The sequence below is a fragment of the Mustela erminea genome, chromosome 2, assembly GCF_009829155.1.
Source record: "Mustela erminea isolate mMusErm1 chromosome 2, mMusErm1.Pri, whole genome shotgun sequence".
Taxonomy (NCBI): Eukaryota; Metazoa; Chordata; class Mammalia; order Carnivora; family Mustelidae; genus Mustela; species Mustela erminea.
This window is the reverse complement of record NC_045615.1, coordinates 130,280,649-130,289,892: the sequence shown is the minus strand read 5'-3', so window position 1 is coordinate 130,289,892 and position 9,244 is coordinate 130,280,649. Positions and strand designations below refer to the sequence as shown.

Genomic DNA, 9,244 nt, shown 5'->3' with positions numbered 1-9,244 from the left:
AGCCTCTGCCTTCGGCTCAGGTCATGATCTCAGGGTCCTGGGATCGAGCCCCGCATCGGGCTCTCTGCTCAGCGGGGAGCCTGCTTCCCTCTCTCTCTCTGCCTGCTTCTCCGTCTACTTGTGATTTCTCTCTGTCAAGTAAATAAATAAAATCTTAAAAAAAAAAAAATAAATAAACTCTGAGCTTTGGAAGAAGGAATTGGGCCTTAATCCATTTTATGTCTTCGGTCTCTAGGATAAAGTCTAACACACAACAGGCACTAAATATTTGTTGGACTAATGAATTTACCTGCTTAGAATGTACAACACCTACATATCATATCATACTTTTTACAACTCAACAGCAAACTGTTTTATCAATATCCAACAGCTTTCTTGAAGTTGTCATGATCCTGTGAAGAAAACCATCATCTCGGGGCGCTTGGGTGGCTCAGTAGGTTGGGCGTCTGCCTTCCCACCGGGTCATGATCCCAGGTCGTGGGATCAGCTGGCCTGGAGCTACCTGCTCGGCGGGGAGTCTGCTTCTCCCCCTCCTTCCCACTCTTGCTTTCTCTCTCTCTCAAATAAAGTGTTTTTTGAAAAGAAAACCATCATCACGGGGTGCGTGGCTGTCTCATTCGGAGGAGCATGGGACTCTTGATCTGGTGGTGTGTTGGAGCCCCATGTTGAGTGTAGGGATTAAATAAAACTTCAAAAAAAAAAAAAAAAAGAAAAGAAAAAAAACCCCACACCCCATCATCTATGAGGTATTTTAATGCGTCTTTATAAACTCCTAATCACGTTCCTCATGACGTATTTAAAAATGGTCTTTGACTTCAACTCCAGATTATGTAACCTGATGTAATGCTCCATGAGGAACACACAGAAAAGTCCGGACTGCTTTTCTCTTCTCAGATCTGAGACTTAAGATCACTTGGGAGAGGAGAAAGGGAACAGAGCGGCCTTCCTCATTAAAAACGGGCAGCGTCCGTACAGTAATTTAACTCTTCCTCATACACGAACTTGTATGTCGCAAACTCTCAGCACAGACCACCCAGTTCCCGAATTCGGCGGGAGCAGCTCTGGAAAATATGTCTGGAGGGCGTGGGTGTCGAGCTTCTCCTCCCAGGGATCAGGGCGGAGGCCCGAACTGGTCCAGTCATGACAGGACTCAGCATCCTACGAGACGCGAGGCGCCTCCTTCCCAGAAGTGGCGAGGGAGGGGATCTGAGTAAACCCTGGGCCGCCGGCCCGGAGGGAGCGGTGAGGGGAGTAAGCCGCGGGACAGTATGACCAGCTGGGTCTAGGGGGCCGGAAAGACCAGGTCGGCCCTCGGGGCTGCTGGGGAGACCGGAAAGGGGGTCGAGATCTTCCGGTCCCCTCCGGCCGCAGCGGGCCAAGTACCCCGCGGTCCTAGATTATGGCCAACCCGGCGCGCACGCGGCACCACCTCCGCGGCGCCGACCGTCAGCGGGGACCCGGACACAGGGAGGAAAGCGGCGCCAGACAAGACACAGGCTGCAGGCGGCAGGGGAAACCAGTAGCCGGCCTTGCGGACCCCGAAACCCCACCCCGAAGGCCTCAGCCGCCTCGCCGCGCACGCAGCCCCGCCCACTGCCGCTCGCGGTAGGGGCGGGACCGCTGAGCTGGCCCGAGCGGATTCGCCCAGACTCGGATGGGGGCGGGGCCTCCCCGCTAGCTACGATTAGCCCCGCCCTGACTCCCCGCCCCAGGGGCCCGCAGGAAATAGGGGCGGGCCGGGGCCTAGCGTGGCGGGAGGAGGAGCAGGGATGCCTTGGAGGCCAGAGTCCTGGAGGGCCTGGCTGCGGGGGAATGAAGCCTCCGCCTTCTGGGGAAGAATCCTTTAAATACGGGCTCGGGCCCGGAACTCTGGGTGCAGTGCTTGGCTGCCTGAGAGAGGGGTGTGCGCGGTGAGGGGACGTCTGGCGGAGCAGGGCGAGAGTGCAGGAGCTGCTGCAGCACGGCCCGTTGCGAGGAGCTGTCCGAGCAGTCGGGGTAGGAGCGGCCGCTGCGCTTGGTGCCTGCGAGTGGGTAAGCGCCTTTCGCGGGCTGGCCCTGCAGCCGGGTCGGGAAGGTCCCGGGTCCCGGCGGGATGTGCAGGGAGCGGGGCGGGGGGGAGTGCGCGCTGCCCCGGGTCGCGTTCTGCGCTTGGTCAGGGCTCCCAGCCTCACGACCCTGGTCCTCCCCTTTGGGCTCTGGGCGGGAATCGCCTTTTGGTCCGCTGTTCTGAGAATGGGATACCTTGGGCTTTTTATTCTACACTCGCCAGTCTTCCAACTGCTTCTCTTTCTGCTTTTTCTCACTTTCCGACTTGAAACAAATGAGATTTCCTAGGAAGCTGAACGTCCACCGAAGGAAGTGGTCCTCGGGCTAGGGACCCCATTTTGGTCTCAGAGTCCTGGTCTTTTGTTTGTGTTTACTCGGCTCACCTGGGGAGCTGCTGCTTTCCTCCTGTCACCTGCCGCCCTTAAAAATGAAGCCAAGAAGCCCCCTGAGGGCGAAATCCGAAGACATTCTATCTTGACATCTGTACGGGCTGTCCTGGAATCCATTGTTGGCTGCCACACCATGTTACTGCTTTATATCATGTCAGGGAAAGCCTGTGTGAGACCTTGAAAAATCATACTTCTTGAGGCGCCTGGTTAAGCCCCTGCCTTGGCTCAGGTCATGATCTCAGGGTCTGGGGATCGAGCCCGCATCGGGGCTCCCTGCTCAGGGGGGAATCTGTTTCTCCCTCTACCTCTGCCCCTGCTCTTGTGGGGCATATGCTCTCTCGAATGAATAAATAAATAATCTTTAAAAAAGAAAAGAAACAGGAAAACTCATGCTTCTTATATATAGGAAGATAACTGAGTAGGCTTGAAAATTCTCCTATATTAAAAAGAGGGATTCACTGGTAGGGAGCTTTTCACGGATATACAGAGGAGTAGCTGTCCATTGACTGCCCTCAAAGACACAGTGAGTCTTTGAGTTTCTTCAAATCCCCTATGAAATGGAGAACAGTAGTCTGGTCTGTTTCTTCAGGGGGGTTCTGGAAATGAAAGAGCTTACTGTCTGCTCTGAGATGTGCTTATTAGTACCCAGCATCTAGGTAAGGTAAGTGATAGACAACTCTGAAAGGATCACATTTCTTCTCCCATTGCTGTACTCCTTTCTCAGATATTAAGGCTGTATCTAATAAGCATACTTCAGCATCCCTCTTATTTCCACAGCTTTATATGATGCCCTTTAGATGCAGCATTAACACTGCCTTTCTCACTGAGTAAATATTTTTCCCGCGGTCAGGCATCTGTTGCATCTGTTAGTTTTTAATTTCTGGAAATGACCGAGGTGATGTATGAAGTTGATGTATCTAACTACAACGTCCATTCCCTTAGCTACTGGGTAATGACGCAGAGTATACTGAAGACGGGTGGGGATGGAGGGATTATATTCAGCTTAGATTGTGATAGGACCTTCGATATTTGTTACCCACATCTTCTAATTTGAAATATTGATCTGAATTTTTAAAATTTTAGATGAAGGATAGTTTTGGAACAGCCTGGGTTGTTGACATTTCTCCAAAATACAGAGGTAAAAACTCATTGCAAACTGACACCCTTGGTAAGCAAACATTCCCATTTCCCTGACAGCACAATAGAGGATCAGAAAGTATGTAAAGGTAGAAATGGAATACGGAATCAGAAGACATCTGTGTCAGGCAAAATATGTAACTAACACTGTATCAAACTCCGTAATAAGGGTTGAAGATTTTATTGGAACTTCCAAGTGACCATTTATTGGGACTTGCGCAGTTGCTCAGTAATTTTCCCATTGTCACCTACAAGCCATGCTTCGTGTGAAATAGCACCACAGGGACACCCCCAAAACACATGGAGTTCTTCTCTAGTATAGGTCCATCAGTCATTTACCCCAGCTGCTGTATGTAAGGCAAGCTGCGTACATTCTGGCAATCAGGGTGTTTAAGAAGTATCTCTGGAAAGACATGCCAGAGTTCTACATAAAAAAGAGAGGCTGATAGTATTCTGGGCAATTTCAGAAAAAAAATGCAATGCAATGATCAGCCATCTGAGCTAAAGCTATTCAAATAACAGTCTTCATCTCAAACAGGCCCTTATGGAGGGTCAGTCATTCAATTAGTATTTATTGAGAACCTACTGTTCTAAGTATTGAAGTAACAGCAGCAGATGAGAGCTGTTAGCCTGGGAACACCTTATTACACTATGAACTGCTTGAACCCACGAGATTTAGGGTTTTTTTGGCATCACATAGGCATTCAATCTGTGTTTATATAAGAATGTTATAACCTCTTGGCTCTGGGATTAAATGGTAACCCCGAAAGATCCTCTGGTCCAAAAATACTTTGAAATTCTACTTTCTAGGTGTTCCAGATATACTGGTTGTAATCAGAGGTTGACTAGCTGTTTCGTAAGGGTGTTACCATGGGGTAGTTCTCTGTGTTCATTATACTCAGAACTTCACCTTCATCCTTGCAGATCTGGAAGGTAGATTTTTTTTTTCCCCCTCTGTGGGCCCAGAGTTCATGAGACATTAGATGTTAACTTAAAATGATGGAACTCATAAGAGACCAAATGGTTACACTAGAATGAAACTTTGATGTTACAATTAGGGAAATTTTATTGCAGTCCCTGGAGTACTTATATCTCAGATCCGGGTCATCCATTTCCAGTATTATGATTCCTGGGAATCTGAATTCCTAAGGGAGAGTGGAATCAGAGTGAAGAATCTTCGGAGAACATGCCGTCTAAGAATTGGGAAAGCATATTCTTACCCCACATCTCTGAAACCAGAATACTTCTTTTTTTTTTATTTTTTAAGATTTTATTTATTCATTTGAGATAGAGGCAGAGAGAGCACAAGAAGGGGGAGAGGCAGAGGGAGAGGGAGAAGCAGGCTCCCTGCTGAGCTGAGAGTTGGACGAAGGGCTAGATCCCAGGACCTAGAGATCATGACCTAGCTGAAGGCAGATGCTTAACCGCCTGAGCTACCCAGTTGCCCCAACTAGAATACTTCTGACTCCCAGATTCGGAGTCACTCTTCTCTAGACAGTGCTAAAATAAACACATCATTTTTGTTCTTAACTACTTCTTTCCAGGCTATAGGCTGATCCTCCTGGGATTTTTTTTTTTCCTCCTTTAATGGAGTTTATTAGATTTTAGCTACACAAATGCTATTGATTGTTGTGGTTACTTTCAATTATGTTACTAAGTTATTTTATTTTTTTAAGATTTTATTTATTTTTGTGAGAGTGTGCGAGCACTAGCAGGGGGGCAGGGCAGGCAGAGGAGAAGCAAACTCCCCATTGAGCCCGATGTGGGACTTGATCCCAGGACTCCGGGAACATGACCGGAGCAGAAGGCAGATGCTTAACCTACTAAGCCACCCAGGTGCCCATGTTACCTGAAGTTATTAAATAATAGGCCTCCTGATCCGTCATGCACATTTTCCCCTGAAAGGGGCATCTGAGACCCTTTAGATTCGCTCTACAAGACAGTTATTACCTTTACCGCTTCTAAATGTGACCCATATCCTAACCCAACCAAGCCAATCTCCTTACTTCGTTGAACTTGTTTCTGTTTGAGTCCTTTACTTATTCCTCCCTTCACCCAATATGGAATGCTCTCCCCCACCTACCTTTCCTTTCTATATCCTACTTCTTTCTTTTTTTTTTTTAAGATTTTATTCATTTATTTGACAGAGAGATTATAAGTAGGCGGGGTGTGGGGAGGGGGGAAGCAGGCTCCCCACTGAGCAGAGACCCTGATTCGGGGCTGGATCCCAGGACCCTGAGATCAAAGGCTTAACCCAGTGAGCCACCCAGGTGCCCCATACATCCTACTTATTCTTTAGGCCAGGCTTATATTCCGCATTTCCCTTGATGTAGATACCTTCTTTTTTTTCCCTCTGGACTTTAGTACTCATCATTTGATTGATTTTACTGCCTTATATGTTACTTGGGTGTGACTAATTCCTTTTCATCTTTTTTTTTAAAGATTTTATTTATTTATTGGGGTGCCTGGGTGGCTCAGTGTGTTAAACCTCTGCCTTCAGCTCAGGTCATGATCTCAGGGTCCTGGGATCCAGCCCCGAATCAGGGTCTCTGCTCAGCGGGGAGCCTGCTTCCTCCTCTCTCTCTTTACCTACTTGTGATCTCTCTCTCTGTCAAATAAATAAATAAAATCTTTAAAAACAAAACAAAACAAGATTTTATTTATTTATTTATTTGAGAGATGGGGGAGAGAGAGAATCACAAGCAGACTCTGCACTGAGTGATCCTGACAACGGGCTCCATCTCACAACCTTGAGATCATGACCCTGAGTTCATAAACTGAGCCAAAATCCAACATCAAGAATCAGATGTTTAACCGACTGAGCCATCCAGGTGCCCCTCTTTTTCATCTTTTAAGTCCGCTTAAGAGTCACCTTCTCAGAGAGTCCTTAAGTACCCTATCTGTAGGAATTCTTACCCCATAGACAGTCTCTCCCTCTCTACCTATGTGTTTATTTCTTTTCTATGAAATGTATCAGAGCTGCCATTATTTTGTTTTGGGTTCTCCCACTAGACTATAACCTAAGAGTAGGAACTGTACCTGTCATGTTCACTATTGTATCCACAGTACATAGAACATTAGTAGCTGTAACATAGTAGGGGGGTTAATAGTTGTTTCTCAGTTGAATTTTCCTCTAAGTCAGTTGTTACATTCTTGAATGTCAGGACCTATATCTATGGCTAGATTCTCTGCTATGTCCATTGGTAGACCCTTAAATTGGGAATATTAATTTTTCATGAAAGAGAACAAGGGACTAGGCCTGAAGCAGTTGAAGCAATTTTTCTGAAACCCGATGCCAAGCCCTTTGTACTGGAGAGGTGGGGACAGTGGCAGAGAATGCTAGAGACAGGTCTGTGGGAAGCCTGCTCCAGGCTTGACTGTTCCACAGGTGGGAGCGTTTCAGAACGTTCCCCAGAGCTTTAGTCACTTGGCAGTCCCAATGCAGTCCTTTCCTCCTAGAGGTTTCTCTTTCTCCTTGTGTGTAGGGCACTTGAAGCCTGGAGAGTAGTACATCAGAACTGAAGAGTAGAAGGGCGGAGAAATCAAAGATGAATGATTGCCAAAATAAATTTTGTTAGGCTCAATATTTTCGCTGGGGTGAATTTTGGAACCCTAAAACAGTAATAGGAATATCATGTGTGTGGGGCTTCACAGGTGATAATAGGGAACTCTAATCCATTTATTTAGATTACTAAAGAGGGAATCCACCAGGGGCCCCTGGCTGGCTCAGCTGGCAGAGCATGTGTCTCTTGGTCTCTCGGGGTCATGAGTTCAAGCCCCACACTGGGCATGGGGCCTACTTAAAAAAAAAAAAAACAAATAATTAAAATGGATCTACCAGATTTAGCATGGTTTTAATATTTCCTGGTATGTACATCCACACAATGGAATGCAGTGTACCTGTTTCTAAAAAGGAGAGAGTTTTACCAGAAACGGAAAAAATAAAAATAAAAAATAAAAAAGACAGGGAGAGAGAGGGGTAAATAGGCCTTAAGAATAGAATGCATTAAGGAAAAAAAAACAAGTGTTGATAGTATTTTATAGTGTTCTACCTCTTGAATTTAGAAAGGAGGGATTATTAAGATATATTCATGTATTTATTTATACTGCATACAAAACACTGGAAGGATACACAAGTAACTAATGAAAGGGTTGCTTGTGGAAGCAAAGTAGTGGGTAGCCCAGAGATAAGGAAGTGGTACACTTGAGGCTTCTTACTGTATACTTTGTTATACAGATTTAATTTTGGACCATATGAATTTACTATCTATTCAAAACAAAAAATACATTTTATTTTGTTTTATTATTATTATTTTTAAAGATTTTGTTTATTTCAGAGAGAGATCACAAGAGAGAGAGCAGGGAAGCAGGCTCTCCGCCGAGCAGAGAGCCGGATGCGGGACTCGATCCCAGGACCTTGAGACCATGACCCAAGCCAAAGGCAGAGGCTTAACTCACTGAGCCACCCAGGTGCCCCATTATTATTATTTTTAAGTATTTAATTTATTTATTTGAGAGAGAGAGAGCAAGCGAGCACAAGCAAAGGGAACATCTATCTTCTCTGACCCATGTGGGAGTATACTAACCAGTTCTTAAAACTCTCTGATTACCATTCTCCTTCTCTCTGGAATCCATGAATGGGTTAGATGAGGTCAGTGTTGGTAAGGACCAAAATTCTAAGAATCTGATCAGTTCGGCAGTTCTCATTCTTACTATAATGAACTGTCTTTCTTTCTTTCTTTCTTTCTTTCTTTCTTTCTTTCTTTCTATTTTTTTGTTAACATATAGTGTATTGGGGCACCTGGGTAGCCCAGTCATTAAGCATCTGCCTTTGGCTCAGGTCATCATTCCAGGATCCTGGGATTGAGCCCCCTTTCGGGCTCCCTGCTCAGTGGGAAGCCTGCTTCTCCCTCTCTCACTTCCCCTGCTTATGTTCCCTCTCTTGCTGTCTCTCTCTCTGTCAAATAAATGCATAAAATCTTTAAAAATATATAAGTAGATAATGTATTATTTGTTTCAGGGATACAGGTCTGTGGTTTATCAGTCTTACAAAATTCACAGCACTCACCCAATGTCCATTACCCCACCACCCCATTGCTCCTACCCCCCTGCTCCAGCAACCCTCAGAATGTTTCCTGAGATTAAAAGTCTCTTATGGTTTTTCTCCCTCTCTGGTTTCATTCTATTTCATTTTTTTTTCTCTCTTCCCCGATGATCCTCTACCTTGTTTCTCAAATTCCTCCTATCAGCGAGATCATATGATAATTGTCTTTCTCTGTTTGACTTATTTTGCTTAGCATAATACTCTCTAGTTCCACCTGCATCATTGCAAATGGCAAGATTTCTTTTCTTTTTTTTTTTTTTGATGGCTGCATCATATATATGATATATATCTCACATCTTCTTTATCCATCATCTGCTGATGGACATCTAGGCTCTTTCCATAGTTTGGCTATTGTGGACTATAAGCATTCAGGTGCATGTGCCCCTTTGGATCACTACATTTGTATCTTTGGGGTAAATACCCAGTAGTGCAATTGCTGGGTTATAGGGTAGCTCTATTTTCAGTCTTTTGAGGAACCTGCATACTGTTTTCCAGAGTGGCTGCACCAGCTTGCATTCCCACCAACAGTGTAGGAGGGTTCCCCTTTCTCTGCATCCTCGCCAACATC

General features: G+C 45.6%; 1 protein-coding gene across 2 annotated transcripts in view; it reads left to right on the top strand.

The window, feature by feature from the left end:
- Positions 1-1,738: 1,738 nt before the first annotated feature.
- Positions 1,739-9,244, top strand: part of UGDH (UDP-glucose 6-dehydrogenase) — a 33,800-nt gene continuing 26,294 nt past the window's right edge. The window contains exon 1 of one of the 2 annotated variants that reach the window (XM_032334114.1): positions 1,739-2,031. The gene's annotated coding sequence lies outside the window, so the exon portion shown is untranslated. The remainder of the gene's footprint in view (positions 2,032-9,244) is intronic. The other variant, XM_032334113.1, reaches the window with a different exon arrangement.